Below are 24841 nucleotides of genomic sequence, written 5' to 3' on the forward strand. Positions count from 1 at the left end.
GATCCGGTTCCGCGGTCACTACTTGCCCTAAGTAGATGTATTCCCTTACCACTTCCAGTGCCTCGCTACCTATCGTAAACTGCTGTTCTCTTCCAAGACTCTTAAACATTACTTTAGTTTTCTGCAGATTAATTTTTAGACCAACTCTCCTGCTTTGCCTCTCCAGGTCACTGAGTATGCATTGCAAGTGTTCCCCTTAGTTACTAAGCAAGGCAATATCATCAGCGAATCGCAAGTTACTAAGGTATTCTCCATTAACTCTTATCCCCAATTCTTCCCAATCCAGGTCTCTGCATACCTCCTGTAAACACGCTGTGAATAACATTGGAGAGATCGTATCTCCCTGCCTGACGCCTGTCTTTATTGGGATTTCGTAGCTTTCTTTATGGGGGATTACGGTGGCTGTGGACCGCTATAGATATCTTTCAGTATTTTTACATACTGCTCATCTACACCCTGATTCCGCAATGCCTCCATGACTGCTGAGGTTTCGACTGAATCAAACGCTTTTTCGTAATCAATGAAGGCTATATATAAGGGTTGGTTATATTCTGCACATTTCTCTCTCACCTAATTGATAGCGTGAATATGGTCTATTCTTGAGTTGCCTTTACAGAATCCTGCCTGGTCCGTTGGTTGACAGAAGTCTAAGGTGTTCCTGATTCTATTTGCGATTACCTTAGTAAATATCTTGTAGGCAACGGACAGTAAGCTGATCGGTCTATAATTTTTCAAGTCTTTGGCGTCCCCTTTCTTATGGATTAGGATTATGTTAGCGTTCTTCCAAGATTCCGGTGCGCTCGACGTCATGAGGCATTGCGTATACAGGGTCGCCAGTTTCTCTAGAACAATCTGCCCACCATCCTTCAACAAATCTGCTGTTACCTGATCCTCCCCAGATGCCTTCCCACTTTGCATAGCTCCCAAGGCTTTCTTTATTTCTTCCGGCGTTACATGTGGGATTTCAAGTTCCTCTAGACTATTATTTCTTCCATTATCGTCATGGGTGCCACTGGTACTGTATAAATCTCTATAGAACTCCTCAGCCACTTGAACTACCTCATCCATATTGGTAATGATATTGCCGGCTTTGTCTCTTAACGCATACATCTGATCCTTGCCAATTCCTAGTTTCTTCTACACTGCTTTTAGGCTTGCTCCGTTCCTGAGAGTATGTTCAATTCTATCCATATTATACTTCCTTATGTCAGTTGTCTTGCTCTTGTTGATGAACTTGGAAAGTTCTGCCAGTTCTATTCTAGCTGTAGGGTTATAGGCTTTCATACATTGACGTTCCTTGATCAGATTTTTCGTCTCCTTCGATACCTTACTGGTATCCTGTCTAACGGAGTTACCACCAAATTCTATTGCACACTCCTTAATGATGCCCATAAGATTTTCGTGCATTGTTTCAACACTAAGGCCATCTTCTTGAGTTACAGCCGAAAACCGTATGTGTAGCTTGATCCGGAATTCCTCTATTTTCCTTCTTACGACTAACTCATTGATCGGTTTCTTATGTGCCAGTTTCTTCCGTTCCCTTCTAAAGTCTAGGCTAATTCCATTTCTTACCATCCTATGGTCACTGCAGTGCACCTTGACGAGCACGTCCGCATATTGTAGGATGCCAGGGTTAGCGCAGAGTATAAAGTCTATTTCATTTCTAGTCTCGTCATTCGGGCTCCTCCACGTCCACTGGCGGCTATCCCGCTTGAGGAAGAAGGTATTCATTTTCCGCATATTGTCACTTGGTGGTGACGTTGAAGAACACAGTAGCAATACTGTGAAAGACAAAGCTAACTTTTATTGGGCGAACCAGTGCCCACAAAAACAGGGTACACTTATAGCGCAACGATAGCGGCGAATACAGTCGGCGATCGCTGAAAATCTGATGAGCGGGTCAAGCGCGTCGCCTTTTATACATTAGTCGTCGAATGTTACAGAGTAATCGCTGGGACCCGCGTGTCTTCCACAAAGTTCTACATTATTCGCGTCGCGCCCATATGCAATCGCATTACACAAGGTTCGGTCACAGACAGCGGATGGAACCATCGATAACATACCAGAAACTTCCGACACATGCAGGCGCGTCCTGTGCTGTGCGATAACATTTGTTAGGCGGTGAAACTTGTCGCCCGATAAAGACAAGTACACGTGTCAATACCCCTCTCTTAAAAAGCATCGACCCGATGCTACCTTTACGCCACCGGTGCACCCTGTCGGCTTACCTCTGCGCGGTCGAAAGTTTTCCAAGCCCACATGTGATCGAGTGGTTGTAGACTACACATATTAATCGACATAGTCTGAATGAAAGTGGCAACATGTTTTATTTTCTCCCCTCTTTATGACACCACGTGCACCCCATGCGTTATAAGCAAATTGCCGAAAACTGGAAAACCATTTTACACTTTTTACGCAGCTTCCACGTTCTTCAGGGGAATAGCTAGAAGAATAATTTGTCAGTCGTTAGCAGGCACCACCACTTGTTCAATTTTCGGCAAAACGACACTTGATAGCGTCTCTGGAGTTTACGCTGTGGTGACGTGTCTTCGTTGCTTTTTTAAGCGCTCGACAATTTGCAGTTAATTTATGAAATAACTCCGATCAATCAATTTTGTTGCTCCCACTTTATGGTAATAAGCATTTTTTATTAGATCGGTTTTGTCCTAAGATCTCACCAGTGCGCGCCTAAAGAACTGTAATTCACAACTATAGCTTTCGAAAGCACCGCCCTTTACCGGGAACGTACAGCATACTGCGAAAAGCTCGCAGTTCTCTAAGGTTGTCCAAGTAGTTCGTCGCGAATGCTTTGAAATACCGCCGTCTGTGCAGCAAAGTACTCCCCAGGGGATTCGAGACACTGCTTTATTTCGCAGTTCACGATCACCACGATACTGCAGCCGGGAAAGAACACATCGGCCCTTGGCCCACCACCGAGATATGGAGAAGTGCCATCTGCCTAGAGGAGCCGACTCGGAAACCGGGTTTTCCATGGCTGTGTTCGCGCATGCGCCCGATGTCGCCTTTACCACTGAGGGCGAGGCAGAGAAGCCACCGAGTCCAGCCAAGGTACAAGGCCGGGGCCAGCCGGTCGTCGGCCACGAAAGCCACACTGGAGAGCGCACAGGCTTCAGTGGCCACGGGGCTCCCCTCCGTGAATTCAACCATGCATCAGGAGTGCTTAGGCCACGCTGTCATCAGTCCACGCCATGCCTCGAGATTGTGTGTTTAAAGGGACGAACTGTAGGGCGCAGTTCTTCACGCCCTTACTTTGTTGGCGGCATATTCATGCGTGACCTGTGCGTTTATCTCCTGAAACGACCATATCTCGAGCTAATTTCGGATTGTAGTATGTTTATGCACGCTTATACGTTTCGTCGGGTAGTTATTTCTTGATTTATGCGTAAATATTTTCGTTGATATTGCACGTTTTAATTTCTGCGTTGTAATTAATTCGTTATGAAGAGTTCCGGTAGGTTTTCCTAATAGTTCCGGAAGGTTTGCCGACATGTTTTTTCATGTAGCGACGCTCCATACAACCAGCAACAAAGGCCAGACATTTCTGGAGATTTATCAGTAGCGACTGCTGTTCGCGCCTATTTCGGAGTCTAGCCAATTTATGCGTACATAATAATTTTGTACGCTATGTATCTATTAATTTATGCGTTACTCTTTCTGTTATTATTTATCGTTTTGAATTTCTGCGTCATAATTTATTCGTTTGAGAGAGTTCTGGAAGGTTTGCGAAAGAGTTCCGGTAGGCTTGCCTGAAAGTTCAGGTACGTTTGCTATCATGTTATTTCACCTCGCGACCTTCCAAACAACCATCAACAAAAGCCAGACATTGCTTTAGATTTATCAGTAGCAACTATGGTTTGCGCCTATTCCGTAATCTAGTCTATTTAGGTGCACATATTCACTTTGTCGGCTACGTAACTATCGATTTATGCGTTAATATTTGCATTAATATTTATCGTTTGAATTTCTCCCTTATAATTTATTCGTTTCCGAGAGTTTCGGATGGTTTGCCAATACTTGCTTTCTTCTAGCGACCTTCCAAACAACCATCAACAAAAGCCAAATGCCTCAAAAGGATATTGCTGCAGATCAATTTCTTATAAGTGCGCACATTGCGAACCGCAGCCAATTCGTACGAGGCTATTGTGTTGCGTTCTCCCCCTTAAAACGATCGTTCGCGTCTGCTTTAAACTGTACCGTAATTTCCCATGTATACTCATGCTATATATACAGTTGAATATTGTTGTTTATTATAACTTACAATTCTGAGCTATAATTAATTGCAAAGAGATCTGGAAGGTTTGGTTGCTGGGGACAACTGACGCTTTGAGATAGCGACTTTCGAAACAAATATAAACAAACGTTAGAAGATACCTTACAAAGAGCCCTTGTGTAGGTTCATTGTATGTCATGAAATGATCCGGCCTCGTCTGAGTTGAATTCTGCGCATGTTTGCGTACTTTTCAGACGTATTTGTGGACAAGAACTGCGACCTTTCTGTGCGAGACTGTTGTTGTGTACACATGGACTTGCAGGCACCTCATTTTGCAGTCGGTGCGAAACTTCGTGTGATAAGGAAATGCGATCTTTGTTTTTGTCAAGAAGGGCGCGTATATCAGGAAACCAGGATGCAGTGGTTTGTGGTATTACCGGGACATCCTTGTATGGAAGATTTCGCCTATTGGTCATACGGTGTCGAACTGAAAAGGAAATGCAGCATTCAGCGTCACTTGTTGGAAAAGTTTGAAACTAAGCTCTAATGAACCTGTTAATAAAGCTCTTCGAGAGAGTGCGATTGGTTTGGTTGTCCTTACTGTCCTATTCAACGAGACATTTCTTGTGCATATGTGCTTACGCATGGGAGGTAAAAGTTTTAATATCTTGCTCTGCGTTTCACCGCCCACAAGCTGTGCCGAAATGTAAAGTTTAAATCAGCGGATGGGAACGCACCTGAACGCAGCGATGTCATAAGAACGAAGAGGCAATGTATGATGCATGCTTAGCGAAGAATGGTAAAGTGAGGTGTAGGCACAACGAAAGATAACTGGTGCTTCCATATACGCCGAGATAGGACAATCGCAGCTCTTTAGAATTGCCTGATCTTAGACCCATTTTCACGAAGAATTATTGGCCATCATCCCAGCCCTCCGCAAGTTGCCATAAAACGTGTCGGCATCCAAGATTCTGGGATTCGCTGTCTTTTTGCAGAACTTACTGGAAGAACAGGCTGTGTCACTGTGGTTTATATTTCAATAAAATCGTAGACTCTTTTCCCGTAGCTTCCCTGAAAGGCCGTGTAGTTCCCGTTTCGCCGGTTACGGCGTACATCGCTCAAGATGAAGAAAATTCTAGCTTAATCAAACGTCTAAAAAACAAGCCGTCTTAATAAATTCGGACTTCCTGCATCAATTTACCCGGAATTCCCAATGATGTCAATCACGTCAATATGACGTTTCATTTACGAGATCGCGATGTCACATCCCACATTAACATTTTTCTTCCATAGAGGTGATCTCTCACTTCTGTTTTGAGACGGTCACATTAGCTAATTTCCTGTAGTGCTCTTTTAGCACTACATGGGCCCACAGCAACGACGTAAAAGCGCGGCATTATGCTAGGTCTGCGGCAGCTAAACTGGCATCTGAACCAAACACCCCCTTACTAAAGTATTATTGCGCAACAAAGAAGACATGGATCTAAGAGAAAAAGACGCACTAAGTGCAAACTTTCAACTAAATTTATTGTACCACTGAATAAATCAATGTAGGGGCACAATGAATTGTACCACTACAATATAGTACCACTGAATCGGGGAAATTCAGTGGAACAATAAATTTAGTTCGCAATGATGTCAATCACGTCAATATGACGTTTCATTTACGAGATCGCGATGTCACATCCCACATTAACATTTTTCTTGCATAGAGGTTCGTTCTTATGACATCGCTGCGTTCAGGTGCGTTCCCATCCGCTGATTTAAACTTTACATTTCGGCACAGCTTGTGGGCGGTGCAACGCAGAGCAAGATATTAAAACTTTTACCTCCCATGCGTAAGCACATATGCACATAGAGGAAGATTGCGCTTGGTGTGTCTTCTTCCCTTACGTCCCTGTCTTCTTTGTTGCGCACTAATACTTCAGTACAAGTTTACCAACTTAGCCCGGAATGCTGCTCTCATTAAAACCCCCACACCTTTTTTGTGAGGTAGGCAACGGGTCGCTCCGCTCCACTTGGAAGGAGTACTTTGACTCAGGCGTGCTGGTGAAGCAAAGTACAAAAGAAAAATATAGTAGAAGCCGAACTAAAAGAAAAAGAAGTAATGCAGCAACCCCATAAAAGTTCGACACGAAGAGATTTCAATCATGGGCTCCGCACTCGTGCGCCTACGTTTTTCAGATGTGCCATAAAATCGGATGAACACGTTTGGCCTTACACAGGTCCTGCGTCGGCTGCAGTTACTCGCCAATATAGGGTTACGACTATAGGTGAAGGGCCACCTCACTATAGTCAGTTCCTTCGTAATATCCTCCTTAACCATCCTTAAAATTTGTCGTGCAATATTCCGAAGTTTACTGCATTGCTGTTTATTCAATGCTGCGCGATTCCTCTTATACATATATTCGCTTACGCAGATAGCGCCTCGAGTTTCCTAATATATCGTTTACTTTAAATGCACCACCCTCTGCTGGACCAAACCCCATTGTGGGCATGTTAAATTTAAGGAAATCAGCATTATTATCAGACGCTGACCTGACGTTAGCCTATCACGGCAGCTGCTGGTGCGGTGAAGCTCTGCATAATTATGCCCCAGTGCTGCACCATGGGCAGAGGGGCTGAGAGGTAGAATTACAGCGCGTATCCCTGGAGGATGACATGATCTGCCACCACACACACTCCCATGCGCAGTCGTTGGAACGCCGCTTTCTCGCTCTAGTCGGTCCACCGAGAAGACGGCCGCGACAGTGTGGTTTCTCTGAGGAATAGGCGAGGCATGCCCTGACGACCTTCTCAGCGTGCTGAATCCACGGGAATCCACGCCGCTGGTGTTCGTGATTCTCGCTCAAAGCTGCACCAGGACGACGCCCAGACATGGCTTGAGCTGGCTTCGTTACGCCTTGTCGGCCGCCTGCCTGATGTAGCGGAAGAATTTCTGCAGCACTTGGTCGAAAAGGCTCTCGTTCTTCGAAGCGACATCACTAACCTGTGCTCTGAGTCATATCTAGGGCAATATAGATAACTAGTTTCTTCCTGTTCTTTGTTTCTGGACTTGTCTTCTTAAACTAAACTTGTTGTTTACAAATCATGCTGTTCGTCTGATTGTTTTCTTTTCATGTGCGCCATGCTAAAGCTATGCAGCGCAGCTTCGCATCCGCGATCAAGAAGCAAGTATAGCCTGAACACAACTGTGTATTCCATCGTTGGGGTCATGTTCTTATTGTTTCTACATGTTTGAAACAGCAAGTGAGAAAAGAAGGACGAAATAGAAAAGGAAAAATGCCATATAAACGCCATATATAGATTTAAACGGACCCATAGTTGCTAACGAGAAAGAAATCACTTAAACTGCTGGGAAGGCAACTCCGGCTCTTCAACTATCTTGTTGGACGCGACTACGTGTCACAAGGTAAATATTGCAAGCAGCTATTTCACCTAACGCGGCATAGTAAAACATTTTGTATTTTTAAACGTTTTTTGTTCGGCTAATGATCTATACCTTAACTCTTACCTTTTTTTTTTTGAATGGCACGCGGCCTAATGTGAAAATGCACACAAAGCATGCCAGTCTATTTGATAGAATACTGCAACAGCGAATTACTGAGAATGTGATGTTCCACCTTTCTCCCTTTTTCTTTGCCGGAACGCCAGTCCATTAACAACATCTTCAGGGCACAGTACGCTGTATAGCACAAGAAGTTTAACGCCCAGAAGGCTGTTCGTTAAGATTTTCTAGGTATTCATATTTGGCCAAAGACGCTGCACGTGCAATTGAGAGATGGACCGAAGAGGAGGAAGCAGGAGCTGGCCGCGTTCGAGCGCGTTGCCACGCGAACATGCTCGAACACTAGACGTTCGAGAAACGCATGAGCTAAAATCGCGTTTCCACGCGCAGTCGTTCGGAAGGCACACCGAGACAACCCTGTAGGCAACGTCGCTGCCCCGAGGCGGCCATCTCAGGCCGCCTCAACGGTGGTGTGCTGGCTTTAGTGGTTCCTTAGTGGTTCCTGGTGGCAAGCTACCACAGGATGACCCCGGTACTTCGCTCAAGGCGGCCCCGTTTCGGTAGTGCAACCGGCTGTCTCGCGGTTTCTCCCTCCACCAGGCAAGGCAGGTCCTGCAGCACTCCATCTGCGACGGGGAGAGGTTCTGGTTCATCGGCGTTCCATCGGCGACAAGTATTGTGAGTCAAATTTTATATATAAAGAAACAGAGATATACTTTCAACTACAGCGTTAGACTTGTGGCATATGCTGCTCACTTGGCACTTCTACTCCGCGGAAGTGCGCAAGGTGAACGACGATTCATGAAAGGAAAATTGTCATCCACCCTTACCACAGTAAGAAAATAAAAATACTCGTTGCGGGTTTCTCGGAAACCTCGGCAGTTGAGAAGAAAATTTGGCCTCCTCAGGGCAATGGTTGTCTCAATTTTTTTTAACAAATCTTCGTCCACCTTGGGTTGATCCATTATGAGTTGATGCACGCACTATTAGCCATTAAACGCAGCATACTTCCGAGTGGTAACAGAGATCGCATGTACGGCTTCAGTTTGGTTGATGTATAATTTCCAATATTCGCACATATCTATGATGTATTACTTGTTGTGATGTCGTACTTTACCTTTTCAGCCTTAGATATGAGTTTGAGCGCTTCAGGTGGTAAACAGCAACCAGCAGCTCTTTTAAAGCTAATATACTCGCTTCCGTTTCCCGTAGCGCGATCCTGTATCAATACATTTCCAACGTACCTGCTGAACTACTTAATAATGATTTTGGTTAATTAGCTGACGTGCTGATATCATCCAACCTTAGTCACCCTTAAGGAAGGAAGGGCGAAGAAAGCACAATCATATTGTGGAATCTGCAAATGATCTACCTCCCGTGCAATCTCGTATCACCGAAAGTTTCAGCCAGCATGGCGATATGGCGAATTACGACGAAAGACGTGCTGCAAATTTCAATGACGAACGCATCCTTCAGCCAGCATGGTGGATCATGCAGATAACGTGGGGGATTTATACAGCAATGAAACAGCATTCAACCGCAGCACGCGACGTGCTTGGCCTTGTAGCAACATGCCACAATGCCACAGTTACTGTGAGGGACGCGGACCGAATTTCGGTGACGAATGCGTCCCGTAACTCGTCTTCCGCTAGAACTTTCGTGCACTCAGCTCTTATAATTGCTGCTCTACGACGCACCCAATGCCCCGGGCGTCTCAAAGCGCTAATTTGCACGTGAAAAATTCGTAGGATGGTTCATTCCGCATTTTACGCATGGTCCGTGGCGTAATAGATAGAGCATTGTAATTTGTATGCTGTGGCACAGCTTCCCGCAGGTTGTGGGAACGCGGCGTTGTGACGTCATTGTACAACTGCGCAGTTGATAGTAGTCAAATTTTCTTACGGGAGAGTACACCGTGTACTCTCCCGTCCGAGGTGCTCCAAACAGGATACCTCTGGCAAACATAATGTGTGCCGTGATGCCGTTTGGAAACAGTTATTATGGGCAGTTACAAAAAAAGAAGAAAAAAACAACGCTGTCATTACTCAATCCGACAGCTAAGTCGTCAGTCACAGCAGAAAAATAAATGTGTAATCTTAACAGTTTAGCGTGCTCAAGGGGCCCTAGCGCGGGACGGTGAAAGGAAAGTGTTTTAATAGAGTGTTTTAACAGAGCGTTGCTCAGGGAACCGCTGACATGTTATGCACGGAAGTGGCTGCATGAATTGATTTTGCTAAGTGCGTCTACCAGAGGCGTCAATGACGCGCTATGAGTTGATGGTGATATTTATATATAATAGGTAATGACGCATAGTTCTGCAACCTTTCAGGCACCATGGTGCAGCGTCGTCAGGGTAGAGGGAGTGAGCAGTGAAAATGGATAGAGGAAGAGTTAGTATGAGGCGTAGCAGACTCACAGTAGAGAATAACACAACGAGCTATGAAAAGAAGAATGATGAGTGTAACGTTAAGAGATAAGAAAAGAGCAGATTGGGTGAGAGAACAAATGCGAGTTAACGACATCTTAGCTGAAATCAAGAAAAAGAAATCGGCATGGGAAAAGAAATTGGCGTGGGCAGGACATGTAATGAGGAGGGAAGATAACCGATGGTCATTAATAGTTACGGGCTGGATTCCAAGGGAAGGGAAGCGCAGAAGGGGGCGGCAGAAAGTTAGGTGGGCGGATGAGATTAAGAAGTTTGCAAGGGACAACATGGCCACAATTAGTACATGACCTGGGTAGTTGGTGAAGTATGGGAGAGCCTTTACCCTGCTGTGGGCGTAACCACGCCGATGATGATGATAATGACTCCTTCATGTGCAGAAGTGGCCAGGTGGCAGTCCTCAGCAAAGACAGCAGATACCAAGCGGGAGCTCACAATGTGACGATCGCCCAGTTGCATCTCCGAACTTCAGCAGACTTCCCAGTGCGGGTAGCTGGAGGCGCAATAGGGAATAGCACGTCAGTCCCTGACCCCGCCGGAAGACCATGGCGTCGGTAGGTATTGGCGTCTGTAGAACGTTCTTACGCCAACGATTAGCAAGCACAGATGAGATGCTCCAGAGTCTCGGGGTCTGCGCACTTCTTGCAGGCTCAGATTCAGATTCCGATGGGAGCCTGTCCTGACCCAGAGATTCTTAGCACCCTCTGCTGCGTGACAGGTCTGACCGCCGCCGTGGTCCGTTGCTTCGTACCCGCTGGGGATTGAGGGCCGGGGTTTGATTGTGGTATTCATATAAGAGGTTGTGGCCAAATGCTGCACCAGGGTCGCCAATCCTGCTCTGGTGAGGGAGTGCGTTAACGGTTGTGGTCACCGGGATCAGGCCGCATTCCAGGCCTGTTTATGAAATCTTATCAACACGCGGATTTTTTTTAATCCGGGGGACAATTGCACGGCACTGGGTTTCGAACCGCGGTCCTCTCGCACGTGAGGCGGATGCTCTACCTTTACGCCACCGCTACACCCTGTCGGCAATAACTCCGGTCAATCAATTTTGTTGTTCTCACTTTATGGTAATAAGCATACATTTATTAGGTCGGTTTTGCCCCGACTAGGTTCTCACCAGTGCACGCCTAAAAAACTGCAATTCACAATTAACTTTCGAAAGCACCGCGCTTTACCGGGAACGTACAGCATACTGCGAAAAGCTCGCGGTCCTCTAAGGTTGTCCAAGTAGTTCGTCGCGAATGCTTTGAAATACCGCCGTCTGTGCAGCAAAGTACTCCCCAGGGGATTCGAGACACTGCTTTATTTCGCAGTTCACGATCGCCGTGAAACTGCAGCCGAGCAACACATCAGCCCTTGGCACACCAGCGAGACATCGAGAGATGCCATCTGCCTAGAGGAGCTGACTCGGCCACCGGGTGTTCCATGGCTGTGTTCGCGCATGCGCCCGACGTCTCCTTTACCGCGGAGGGCCACGCAGAGAAGCCACCGAGTCCAGCCAAGGTACAAGGGCGAGGCCAGCCGGTCGTCGGCCACGAAAGCCACAGTGGAGAGCGCACAGGCTTCAGTGGCCACGGGGCTCCACGCCGTGAATTCGACCATGCATCAGGAGTGCTTAGGCCACGCTGTCATCAGTCCCTGCCTTGCCGCGAGATTGTGTGTTTAAAGGGACGAACTGTAGGACGCAGTTCTTCACATCCTTGCTTTGTTGGCGGCATATTCATGCGTGACTTGTGCGTTTATCTCCTGAACCGACCATATCTCGCGCCAATTTTTGATTGTAGTATATTTATGCACGCATATTCATTTCGCCGGGTACTTATTTCTTGATTTATGCGTAAATTTTTTCGTTGATATTGCTTCTTTTAATTTTTGTGTTGTAATTGATTCGTTATGAAGAGTTCCGGTAGGTTTTCTTAATAGTTCCGGAAGGTTTGCCGACAACCATCAAGAAAGACCAGATATAGCTGGAGATTTATCAGTAGCGACTTCTGATCGCGCCTATTTCGGAATCTAGACAATTTAAGCGTACATATTAATTTTGTACGCTATGTATCTATCAATTTATGCGTTACTAACTCTGTTATTATTTATCGTTTTGAATTTCTGCGTATAATTGATTTATTTGACTGGAAGGTTTGCGAAAGAGTTCCGGTAGGCTTGCCTAAAAGTTCAGGAACGTTTGCTATCATGTTATTTCACCTCGCGACCTTCCAAACAACCATGAACAAAAGCCACACACTGCTTCAGATTTATCAGTAGCAACTATGGTTCGCGCCTATTCCGTAATATAGTCTATTTAGGTGCACATATTCACTTTGTCGGCAACGTATCTATCGATTTATGCGTTAATATTTTCATTAATATTTATCGTTTGAATTTCTACCTTATAATTTAATGGTTTCCGAGAGTTTCCGATGGTTTGCCAATATTTGCTTTCTGCTAGCGATCTTCCAAACAACCATTAACAAAAGCCAAATGCCTCAAAAGGATATTGCATTAGATCAATCTCTTATAAGCGCGCACATTGCGAACCGCAGCCGATTCGTACGAAGCTATTGTGTTGCGTTCTCCCCCTTAAAACGATCGTTCGCATCTACTCTAAATTGTACCGTAATTTCTCATGTATACTGTTGCTATATGTACAGTTGAATGTAAGTGTTAATATAGTTATTTATTATAATTTACAAGTCTGAGTTATAATTGCAAGGAGATCTGGAAGGTTTGGTTGCTGGGGACAACTGACATTTTGAGATAGCGACTTTCGAAACAAATATTAACAAACGTTAGACGGTCCCTTACAAAGAGCCTTCGTATAGGTTCATTGTATGTCAATGAAATGATCCGGCCTCCTCTGAGTTGAATTCATGCGCATGTTTGCGTACATGACTTTTCAGACGTATTTGTGGACAAGAACTTTCTGTGCGACAATGTTGTTGTGCACACATGGACTTGCGGGCACCTCATTTTACAGTCGGTGCAAAACGTCGTGTGATAAGGAAATGCGATTTTTCTTTTTGCCAAGAAGGGCGCGTATATAAGGAAACCAGGCTGCAGTGGTTCGTGGTATTACCGGGACACCTTCGTATGGAAGAAGATTTCGCCTATTGGTCATAGGGTGTCGAACTGAAAAGCAAATGCAGCAATCAGCGTCACTTGGTGTAAAATTTTGAAACTGAGCTCTAGTACACCTGTTAATAAAGCTATTCAAGAGAGTTCGATGGGTTCGGTTGACCTTACTGTCCTATTCAACGAGACATTTCTCGTCCATATGTGCTTACGCACGGGAGGTAAGAGTTTTAATATCTCGCTCGGCGTTGCACCACCCACAAGCTGTGCTGAAATGTAAAGTTTAAATCAGCGGATGGGAACGGACCTGAACGCAGCGATGTCATAAGGACGAAGGTGGTGTATGATGCATGCTTAGCGAAGAATGGTAAAGTGAGGTGTAGGCACAACGAAAGATAACTGGTGCTTCCATATACGCCGAGATAGGACAATCGCAGCTCTTTAGAATTGCCTGATCTTAGACCCATTTTCACGAAGAATTATTGGCCATCATCCCAGCCCTCCGCAAGTTGCCATAAAACGTGTCGGCATCCAGCATTCCGGGATTCGCTGTCTTTGTGCAGAACTTGCTGGCGGAACAGGCTGGGTCACTGTGGTTCAATAAAATCGTAGACTCTCTTTCCCGTAGCTTCCCTGAAAGGCCGTGTAGTTTCCGCTTCGCCGGTTACGGCGTACATCACTCGATCAAGATGAAGAAAATTGGGCCTTAATCAAACGTCTGCAAAACAAGCCGTCGTAATAAATTCGGGCTTCCTGCATCTTCAGTTTACCCGGAATTCTCAATGATGTCAATCACGTCAATATGACGTTTCATTTACGAGTTTTCTATGTCTCATCCCAAATTAAAACTTTTCTCGCGTAGAGGTGATCTCTCACTTCTGTTTCGAGACGGTGACACTAGCTCATTTCTTCTAGTGCTGTCTTAGCACTACATGGGCCCGCAGCAACGACGTAAAAGCGCGGCATTATCCTAGGTCTGCGGCAGCTAAAATGGCATATAAACTTAACACCCCCTTACTAAAGTATTATTGCGCAGAAAAGAAGACATGGATGTAAGAGAAAAAGACACACTAAGTGCAAACTTTCAACTAAATTTATTGTACCACTGAATAAATCAATGTAGGGGCACAATGAATTGTACCACTACAATATAGTACCACAGAATCGGTGAAACCGATTCAGGGGAACAATAAATTTAGTTAAAAGATTGCGCTTGGTGTGTCTTCTTCCGTTACGTCCCTGTTTTCTGTGTTGCGCACTAATACTTGAGTACAGGTTTACCAACTTAGCCTGGAATGCTGCTCTCGCTAACACCCCACCCTTTTTTTGTGAGGTAGGCAACGGGTCGCTCTGCTCAACTTGGAAGGAGTACTTTGACTCAGGCGTGCTGGTGAAGCAAATTACAAAAGAAAAGGTATAGCAGAAGCCAAACTAAAAGAAAAAGAAGTAATGCAGCAACCCTTCGGAGTACGCTGGCATCGTTTTCATACACCACAGGTGATCTTCGAACAAACATTGATAAATCCCTTAAATGTACGTCTCTGGGAGGTACCGCCTATTTGTGATGTGCGAGAGAACCTACAAATTATATATGATGACATCTACCCAAATAATGCAAAACATCTCTCTTATAATATATTAAACGGCTTATTACAGGACCATTTATTGAGTTTATCTATAAGTACGGTCATTGCGACAGACGCCTCACATTGTGAAGAAAAATCTGGAATTGGCATTTTCTCTCCCGCTCTAGACTGGTCATTTGCAATCAGGATTCCGGACTTCTATTCCGTATTTTTGTCTGAATTTCTAGCTGTAGTCCTAGCCTTACGCAAACTAAATTTGTCAATATCGGCGGTAGTAATAATAACAGATTCTTTATCATTATGTTCCTCGCTCACAGCAAATGGTGTCACTAATGTTTTACGTACATTTCATTTTCTAGTGCCTGCCCACATAAATTTAATTAGATTGGTTTGGGTGTCTGGACATAAAGGATTAGTCATGAATGAAATGGCTGACAGTCTCGCGAGAGTGGCCCTCAGTGGCCCTGTATTACTATTACTTCCTGCAATAGCTTACCTGACGTCTACTAGATTCAGGAGATATACAATTACTCAAGACTTTTTGAACCCAGCTGTCGCTAATTTTTCAGAATATCGACACCTCCTATTCCCTTGGCCCAAAAATTCCTTTCGCACTAGAACAACTGAAGTCATCTTTACCCGATTACGTTGTCGAATACCAAAATTAAACTTCTATCGTCACAGGGCTAGTCTGGTGCCCTCCCCTCTGTGCCCAGTCTGTGGATAAGATGAAACAATATATCATTTTTTCATATTGTGCCGCCGTTTCACTTCTTTAAGAAAAAATCTAGAATCAAGATTTGCACAGCTTGGTTTGAGCTTTTCAATTATAAATATCCTTTCTCTAGGAGCCTCCTCTCTTGGAAAGTGCCACAGGGATATTTGCTCAACCGTGGAGGATCTTATAATTGCTACAAAGAGATTGTCTTGAATTCTTAAACATGTTATGTTTGTTCATTTCCTCCAGTTAGCTTTACCAATTTTAGTTTTTAATAAAGATAGCCTAGTTCACCCAAATCTTGGCCAATCCCCCACAGTGGGTGTGCGCCATCGCATAAGGAATACCATACCATACCATACCCTATAAAAGCTCGACACGAAGAGATATCAATAATGGGCTCCGCACTCGTGGGCCTACGCTTTTCAGCGGCACCACGAAAATCGGATGAACACGTTTGGCCTTACACAGGTCCTGCGTCGGCTGCAGTTACTCGCCAATATAGTGTTACGACTATAGGTGAAGGGCCACCTCCCTATAGTCAGTTCCTTCGTAATATGCTCCTTAACCATCCTTAATATTTGTAGTGCAATATTCCGAAGTTTACTGCATTCCTGTTTGTTCAATGCTGCGCGATTCCTCTTATAAACATATTCCCTAACGCAAATGGTTCCTCGAGTTTCCTAATATATTGTTTACTTCAAATGCACTACCCTCTGCTGGACCAAACCCCATTGTGGGTATGTTAAATTTAAGGAAATCAGCATTATTATCAGACGCTGAGCTGGCGTTATCCTATCACGGCAGCTGCTGGTGCGGTGAAGCTCTGCATAATGATGCCCCAGTGCTGCACCATGGGCAGAGGGGCTGAGAGGTAGAATTACAGCGCGTATCCCTGGAGGATGACATGATCTGCGACCACACACACTCCCATGCGCAGTCGTTGGAACGCCGCTTTCTCGCTCTAGTCGGTCCACCGAGAAGACGGCCGCGCCAGTGTGGTTTCTCTGAGGTATAGGCGAGGCATGCCCTGACGACCTTCTCAGCGTGCTGAATCCACGGGAAACCACGCCGCTGGTGTTCGTGATTCTCGCCCGCAAGCTGCACCAGGACGACGCCCAGACTTGGCTCGAGCTGGCTTCGTTACGCCTTGTCGGCCGCCTGCCTGATGTAGCGGAAGAATTTCTGCAGCACTTGGTAGAAAAGGCTCTCGTTCTTCGAAGCGGCATGACTGACCTGTGCTCTGAGTCATATCTAGGGCAATATAGATAACTAGTTTCTTCCTGTTCTTTGTTTCTGGACTTGTCTTCTTAAGCTAAACTTGTTGTTTACAAATCATGTTGTTAGTGTGATTGTTTTCTTTTCATGTGCGCCATGCTAAAGCTATGCAGCGCAGCTTCGCATCCGCGATCAAGAAGCAAGTATAGCCTGAACACAACTGTGTATTCCATCGTTGGGGTCATGTTCTTATTGTTTCTACATGTTTGAAACAGCAAGTGAGAAAAGAAGGACGAAATAGAAAAGGAAAAATGCCATATAAACGCCATATATAGATTTAAACGGACCCATAGTTGCTAACGAGAAAGAAATCACTTAAACTGCTGGGAAGGCAACTCCAGCTCTTCAACTATCTTGTTGGACGCGACTACGTGTCACAAGGTAAATATTGCAAGCAGCTATTTCACCTAACGCGGCATAGTAAAACATTTTGTATTTTTAAACGTTTTTTGTTCGGCTAATGATCTATACCTTAACTCTTACCTTTTTTTTTTTGAATGGCACGCGGCCTAATGTGAAAATGCACACAAAGCATGCCAGTCTATTTGATAGAATACTGCAACAGCGAATTACTGAGAATGTGATGTTCCACCTTTCTCCCTTTTTCTTTGCCGGAACGCCAGTCCATTAACAACATCTTCAGGGCACAGTACGCTGTATAGCACAAGAAGTTCAACGCCCAGAAGGCTGTTCGTTAAGATTTTCTAGGTATTCATATTTGGCCAAAGACGCTGCACGTGCAATTGAGAGATGGACCGAAGAGGAGGAAGCAGGAGCTGGCCGCGTTCGAGCGCGTTGCCACGCGAACATGCTCGAACACTAGACGTTCGAGAAACGCATGAGCTAAAATCGCGTTTCCACGCGCAGTCGTTCGGAAGGCACACCGAGACAACCCTGTAGGCAACGTCGCTGCCCCGAGGCGGCCATCTCAGGCCGCCTCAACGGTGGTGTGCTGGCTTTAGTGGTTCCTTAGTGGTTCCTGGTGGCAAGCTACCACAGGATGACCCCGGTACTTCGCTCAAGGCGGCCCCGTTTCGGTAGTGCAACCGGCTGTCTCGCGGTTTCTCCCTCCACCAGGCAAGGCAGGTCCTGCAGCACTTCATCTGCGACGGGGAGAGGTTCTGGTTCATCGGCGTTCCATCGGCGACAAGTATTGTGAGTCAAATTTTATATATAAAGAAACAGAGATATACTTTCAACTACAGCGTTAGACTTGTGGCATATGCTGCTCACTTGGCACTTCTACTCCGCGGAAGTGCGCAAGGTGAACGACGATTCATGAAAGGAAAATTGTCATCCACCCTTACCACAGTAAGAAAATAAAAATACTCGTTGCGGGTTTCTCGGAAACCTCGGCAGTTGAGAAGAAAATTTGGCCTCCTCAGGGCAATGGTTGTCTCAATTTTTTTTAACAAATCTTCGTCCACCTTGGGTTGATCCATTATGAGTTGATGCACGCACTATTAGCCATTAAACGCAGCATACTTCCGAGTGGTAACAGAGATCGCATGTACGGCTTCAGTTTGGTTGATGTATAATTTCCAATATTCGCACATATCTATGATGTATTATTTGTTGTGATGTCGTACTTTACCTTTTCAGCCTTAGATATGAGTTTGAGCGCTGCTGGTGGTAAACAGCAACCAGCAGCTCTTTTAAAGCTAATATACTCGCTTCCGTTTCCCGTAGCGCGATCCTGTATCAATACATTTCCAACGTACCTGCTGAACTACTTAATAATGATTTTGGTTAATTAGCTGACGTGCTGATATCATCCAACCTTAGTCACCCTTAAGGAAGGAAGGGCGAAGAAAGCACAATCATATTGTGGAATCTGCAAATGATCTACCTCCCGCGCAATCTCGTATCACCGAAAGTTTCAGCCAGCATGGCGATATGGCGAATTACGACGAAAGACGTGCTGCAAATTTCAATGACGAACGCATCCTTTAGCCAGCATGGTGGATCATGCAGATAACGTGGGGGATTTATACAGCAATGAAACAGCATTCAACCGCAGCACGCGACGTGCTTGGCCTTGTAGCAACATGCCACAATGCCACAGTTACTGTGAGGGACGCGGACCGAATTTCGGTGACGAATGCGTCCCGTAACTCGTCTTCCGCTAGAACTTTCGTGCACTCAGCTCTTATAATTGCTGCTCTACGACGTACCCAATGCCCCGGGCGTCTCAAAGCGCTAATTTGCACGTGGAAAATTCGTAGGATGGTTCATTCCGCATTTTACGCATGGTCCGTGGCGTAATAGATAGAGCATTGTAATTTGTATGCTGTGGCACAGCTTCCCGCAGGTTGTGGGAACGCGGCGTTGTGACGTCATTGTACAACTGCGCAGTTGATAGTAGTCAAATTTTCTTACGGGAGAGTACACCGTGTACTCTCCCGTCCGAGGTGCTCCAAACAGGATACCTCTGGCAAACATAATGTGTGCCGTGATGCCGTTTGGAAACAGTTATTATGGGCAGTTACAAAAAAAGAAGAAAAAAACAACGCTGTCATTACTCAATCCGACAGCTAAGTCGTCAGTCACAGCAGAAAAATAAATGTGTAATCTTAACAGTTTAGCGTGCTCAAGGGGCCCTAGCGCGGGACGGTGAAAGGAAAGTGTTGTAATAGAGTGTTTTAACAGAGCGTTGCTCAGGGAACCGCTGACATGTTATGCACGGAAGTGGCTGCATGAATTGATTTTGCTAAGTGCGTCTACCAGAGGCGTCAATGACGCGCTATGAGTTGATGGTGATATTTATATATAATAGGTAATGACGCATAGTTCTGCAACCTTTCAGGCACCATGGTGCAGCGTCGTCAGGGTAGAGGGAGTGAGCAGTGAAAATGGATAGAGGAAGAGTTAGTATGAGGCGTAGCAGACTCACAGTAGAGAATAACACAACGAGCTATGAAAAGAAGAATGATGAGTGTAACGTTAAGAGATAAGAAAAGAGCAGATTGGGTGAGAGAACAAATGCGAGTTAATGACATCTTAGCTGAAATCAAGAAAAAGAAATCGGCATGGGAAAAGAAATTGGCGTGGGCAGGACATGTAATGAGGAGGGAAGATAACCGATGGTCATTAATCGTTACGGGCTGGATTCCAAGGGAAGGGAAGCGCAGAAGGGGGCGGCAGAAAGTTAGGTGGGCGGATGAGATTAAGAAGTTTGCAAGGGACAACATGGCCACAATTAGTACATGACCTGGGTAGTTGGTGAAGTATGGGAGAGCCTTTACCCTGCTGTGGGCGTAACCACGCCGATGATGATGATAATGACTCCTTCATGTGCAGAAGTGGCCAGGTGGCAGTCCTCAGCAAAGACAGCAGATACCAAGCGGGAGCTCACAATGTGACGATCGCCCAGTTGCATCTCCGAACTTCAGCAGACTTCCCAGTGCGGGTAGCTGGAGGCGCAATAGGGAATAGCACGTCAGTCCCTGACCCCGCCGGAAGACCATGGCGTCGGTAGGTATTGGCGTCTGTAGAACGTTCTTACGCCAACGATTAGCAAGCACAGATGAGATGCTCCAGAGTCTCGGGGTCTGCGCACTTCTTGCAGGCTCAGATTCAGATTCCGATGGGAGCCTGTCCTGACCCAGAGATTCTTAGCACCCTCTGCTGCGTGACAGGTCTGACCGCCGCCGTGGTCCGTTGCTTCGTACCCGCTGGGGATTGAGGGCCGGGGTTTGATTGTGGTATTCATATAAGAGGTTGTGGCCAAATGCTGCACCAGGGTCGCCAATCCTGCTCAGGTGAGGGAGTGCGTTAACGGTTGTGGTCACCGGGATCAGGCCGCATTCCAGGCCTGTTTATGAAATCTTATCAACACGCGGATTTTTTTAATCCGGGGGACAATTGCACGGCACTGGGTTTCGAACCGCGGTCCTCTCGCACGTGAGGCGGATGCTCTACCTTTACGCCACCGCTACACCCTGTCGGCAATAACTCCGGTCAATCAATTTTGTTGTTCTCACTTTATGGTAATCAGCATACATCTATTAGGTCGGTTCTGCCCCGACTAGGTTCTCACCAGTGCACGCCTAAAAAACTGCAATTCACAATTAACTTTCGAAAGCACCGCCCTTTACCGGGAACGTACAGCATACTGCGAAAAGCTCGCAGTTCTCTAAGGTTGTCCAAGTAGTTCGTCGCGAATGCTTTGAAATACCGCCGTCTGTGCAGCAAAGTAGTCCCCATGGGGATTCGAGACACTGCCTTCATTTCGCAGTTCACGATCGCCGTGAAACTGCAGCCGAGCAACACATCAGCCCTTGGCACACCAGCGAGACATCGAGAGATGCCATCTGCCTAGAGGAGCTGACTCGGCCACCGGGTGTTCCATGGCTGTGTTCGCGCATGCGCCCGACGTCTCCTTTACCGCGGAGGGCCACGCAGAGAAGCCACCGAGTCCAGCCAAGGTACAAGGGCGAGGCCAGCCGGTCGTCGCCCACGAAAGCCACAGTGGAGAGCGCACAGGCTTCAGTGGCCACGGGGCTCCACGCCGTGAATTCGACCATGCATCAGGAGTGCTTAGGCCACGCTGTCATCAGTCCCTGCCTTGCCGCGAGATTGTGTGTTTAAAGGGACGAACTGTAGGACGCAGTTCTTCACATCCTTGCTTTGTTGGCGGCATATTCATGCGTGACTTGTGCGTTTATCTCCTGAACCGACCATATCTCGCGCCAATTTTTGATTGTAGTATATTTATGCACGCATATTCATTTCGCCGGGTACTTATTTCTTGATTTTTGCGTAAATTTTTTCGTTGATATTGCTTGTTTTAATTTTTGTGTTGTAATTGATTCGTTATAAAGAGTTCCGGTAGGTTTTCTTAATAGTTCCGGAAGGTTTGCCGACAACCATCAAGAAAGGCCAGATATAGCTGGAGATTTATCAGTAGCGACTTCTGATCGCGCCTATTTCGGAATCTAGACAATTTAAGCGTACATATTAATTTTGTACGCTATGTATCTATCAATTTATGCGTTACTAATTCTGTTATTATTTATCGTTTTGAATTTCTGCGTATAATTGATTTATTTGACTGGAAGGTTTGCGAAAGAGTTCCGGTAGGCTTGCCTAAAAGTTCAGGAACGTTTGCTATCATGTTATTTCACCTCGCGACCTTCCAAACAACCATGAACAAAAGCCACACACTGCTTCAGATTTATCAGTAGCAACTATGGTTCGCGCCTATTCCGTAATATAGTCTATTTAGGTGCACATATTCACTTTGTCGGCAACGTATCTATCGATTTATGCGTTAATATTTTCATTAATATTTATCGTTTGAATTTCTACCTTATAATTTAATGGTTTCCGAGAGTTTCCGATGGTTTGCCATTATTTGCTTTCTGCTAGCGATCTTCCAAACAACCATTAACAAAAGCCAAATGCCTCAAAAGGATATTGCATTAGATCAATCTCTTATAAGCGCGCACATTGCGAACCGCAGCCGATTCGTACGAAGCTATTGTGTTGCGTTCTCCCCCTTAAAACGATCGTTCGCATCTACTCTAAATTGTACCGTAATTTCTGATGTATACTGTTGCTATATGTACAGTTGAATGTAAGGGTTAATATAGTTATTTATTATAATTTACAATTCTGAGTTATAATTGCAAGGAGATCTGGAAGGTTTGGTTGCTGGGGACAACTGACATTTTGAGATAGCGACTTTCGAAACAAATATTAACAAACGTTAGACGGTCCCTTACAAAGAGCCTTCGTGTAGGTTCATTGTATGTCAATGAAATGATCCGGCCTCCTCTGATTTGAATTCATGCGCATGTTTGCGTACATGACTTTTCAGACGTATTTGTGGACAAGAACTTTCTGTGCGACAATGTTGTTGTGCACACATGGACTTGCGGGCACCTCATTTTACAGTCGGTGCAAAACTTCGTGTGATAAGGAAATGCGATTTTTCTTTTTGCCAAGAAGGGCGCGTATATAAGGAAACCAGGCTGCAGTGGTTCGTGGTATTACCGGGACACCTTCGTATGGAAGAAGATTTCGCCTATTGGTCATAGGGTGTCGAACTGAAAAGCAAATGCAGCAATCAGCGTCACTTGGTGTAAAATTTTGAAACTGAGCTCTAGTACACCTGTTAATAAAGCTATTCAAGAGAGTTCGATGGGTTCGGTTGACCTTACTGTCCTATTCAACGAGACATTTCTCGTCCATAGGTGCTTACGCACGGGAGGTAAAGAGTTTTAATATCTCGCTCTGCGTTGCACCGCCCACAAGCTGTGCCGAAATGTAAAGTTTAAATCAGCGGATGGGAACGGACCTGAACGCAGCGATGTCATAAGGACGAAGATGGTGTATGATGCATGCTTAGCGAAGAATGGTAAAGTGAGGTGTATGCACAACGAAAGATAACTGGTGCTTCCATATACGCCGAGATAGGACGATGGCAGCTCTTTAGAATTGCCTGATCTTAGACCCATTTTCACGAAGAATTATTGGCCATCATCCCAGCCCTCCGCAAGTTGCCATAAAACGTGTCGGCATCCAGCATTCCGGGATTCGCTGTCTTTGTGCAGAACTTGCTGGCGGAACAGGCTGGGTCACTGTGGTTCAATAAAATCGTAGACATTCTTTCCCGTAGCCTCCCTGAAAGGCCGTGTAGTTTCCGCTTCGCCGGTTACGGCGTACATCACTCGATCAAGATGAAAAAAATTGGGCCTTAATCAAACGTCTGCAAAACAAGCCGTCGTAATAAATTCGGGCTTCCTGCATCTTCAGTTTACCCGGAATTCTCAATGATGTCGATCACGTCAATATGACGTTTCATTTACGAGTTTTCTATGTCTCATCCCAAATTAAAACTTTTCTCGCGTAGAGGTGATCTCTCACTTCTGTTTCGAGACGGTGACACTAGCTCATTTCTTCTAGTGCTGTCTTAGCACTACATGGGCCCGCAGCAACGACGTAAAAGCGCGGCATTATCCTACGTCTGCGGCAGCTAAAATGGCATATAAACCTAACACCCCCTTACTAAAGTATTATTGCGCAGCAAAGAAGACATGGATGTAAGAGAAAAAGACACACTAAGTGCAAACTTTCAACTAAATTTATTGTACCACTGAATAAATCAATGTAGGGGCACAATAAATTGTACCACTACAACATAGTACCACAGAATCGGTGAAACCGATTCAGGGGAACAATAAATTTAGTTAAAAGATTGCGCTTGGTGTGTCTTCTTCCGTTACGTCCATGTTTTCTGTGTTGCGCACTAATACTTGAGTACAGGTTTACCAACTTAGCCTGGAATGCTGCTCTCGCTAACACCCCACCCTTTTTTTGTGAGGTAGGCAACGGGTCGCTCTGCTCAACTTGGAAGGAGTACTTTGACTCAGGCGTGCTGGTGAAGCAAATTACAAAAGAAAAGGTATAGCAGAAGCCAAACTAAAAGAAAAAGAAGTAATGCAGCAACCCTTCGGAGTACGCTGGCATCGTTTTCATACACCACAGGTGATCTTCGTACAAACATTGATAAATCCCTTAAATGTACGTCTCTGGGAGGTACCGCCTATTTGTGATGTGCGAGAGAACCTACAAATTATATATGATCACATCTACCCAAATAATGCAAAACATCTCTCTTATAATATATTAAACGGCTTATTACAGGACCATTTATTGAGTTTATCTATAAGTACGGTCATTGCGACAGACGCCTCACATTGTGAAGAAAAATCTGGAATTGGCATTTTCTCTCCCGCTCTAGACTGGTCATTTGCAATCAGGATTCCGGACTTCTATTCCGTATTTTTGGCTGAATTTCTAGCTGTAGTCCTAGCCTTACGCAAACTAAATTTGTCAATATCGGCGGTAGTAATAATAACAGATTCTTTATCATTATGTTCCTCGCTCACAGCAAATGGTGTCACTAATGTTTTACGTACATTTCATTTTCTAGTGCCTGCCCACATAAATTTAATTAGATTGGTTTGGGTGTCTGGACATAAAGGATTAGTCATGAATG

The 24841-nt window shown here is 45.3% G+C and overlaps 2 long non-coding RNA genes across 2 annotated transcripts; both read left to right on the forward strand.

Moving 5' to 3' along the window:
* Window positions 1-8130: 8130 nt before the first annotated feature.
* LOC129387443 (uncharacterized) lies at window positions 8131-13401 on the forward strand. Its single transcript, XR_008614660.1, has 3 exons — window positions 8131-8417; window positions 10563-10736; window positions 11499-13401. It is a non-coding gene; the product is annotated as an uncharacterized lncRNA (long non-coding RNA).
* A 3432-nt stretch (window positions 13402-16833) lies between these two features.
* LOC129380228 (uncharacterized) lies at window positions 16834-22976 on the forward strand. Its single transcript, XR_008614659.2, has 3 exons — window positions 16834-17991; window positions 20137-20310; window positions 21074-22976. It is a non-coding gene; the product is annotated as an uncharacterized lncRNA (long non-coding RNA).
* Window positions 22977-24841: the final 1865 nt, after the last annotated feature.

The sequence above is a fragment of the Dermacentor andersoni genome, chromosome 2, assembly GCF_023375885.2.
Source record: "Dermacentor andersoni chromosome 2, qqDerAnde1_hic_scaffold, whole genome shotgun sequence".
Classification (NCBI taxonomy): Eukaryota; Metazoa; Arthropoda; class Arachnida; order Ixodida; family Ixodidae; genus Dermacentor; species Dermacentor andersoni.